The following is a 434-nucleotide window of genomic DNA, read 5'->3' as shown; positions in this document are numbered from 1 at the left end:
TTGCCATTTCCTACTCTGGGATAATATCTATACCTATACTCTAAATATCTACTTTGGCAAGTGATACCTTCATTCCAGTTGCCCCCATTAGGAAGCCATAATGATGCTTTGAATTCTTTGCAGACCACAATATTCAAACATGTAATGCAAATTGTGTAATGCAGATCCCAAGGGATGACAATCGCCTGGACTACAGAGTGAACAAGGCCCCCTGAAGTTGAGCAGTGCACATCCTGCTCAACCATACTGAGCAGCCTTTCAGTGAGAAACTTCTTTTCCCCTAATGTAAGCAGTTTTCAGCATTCTTAATAGGTAATGGCCATGTATGGACTCTTTTGCTTGCCTAAACATTATAAGTTCTCATAAGTTAAAAATTACTGGGACTTTGCTAATGGTCCTGTGGTTAAGAATCTGCCTTGCCATGCAGGGGACAT

The sequence above is a fragment of the Bubalus kerabau genome, chromosome 11 (assembly GCF_029407905.1).
Source record: "Bubalus kerabau isolate K-KA32 ecotype Philippines breed swamp buffalo chromosome 11, PCC_UOA_SB_1v2, whole genome shotgun sequence".
NCBI classification, from domain to species: domain Eukaryota; kingdom Metazoa; phylum Chordata; class Mammalia; order Artiodactyla; family Bovidae; genus Bubalus; species Bubalus kerabau.
The sequence above is the reverse complement of the archived record's forward strand: the minus strand, read 5'-3'. Positions refer to the sequence as shown.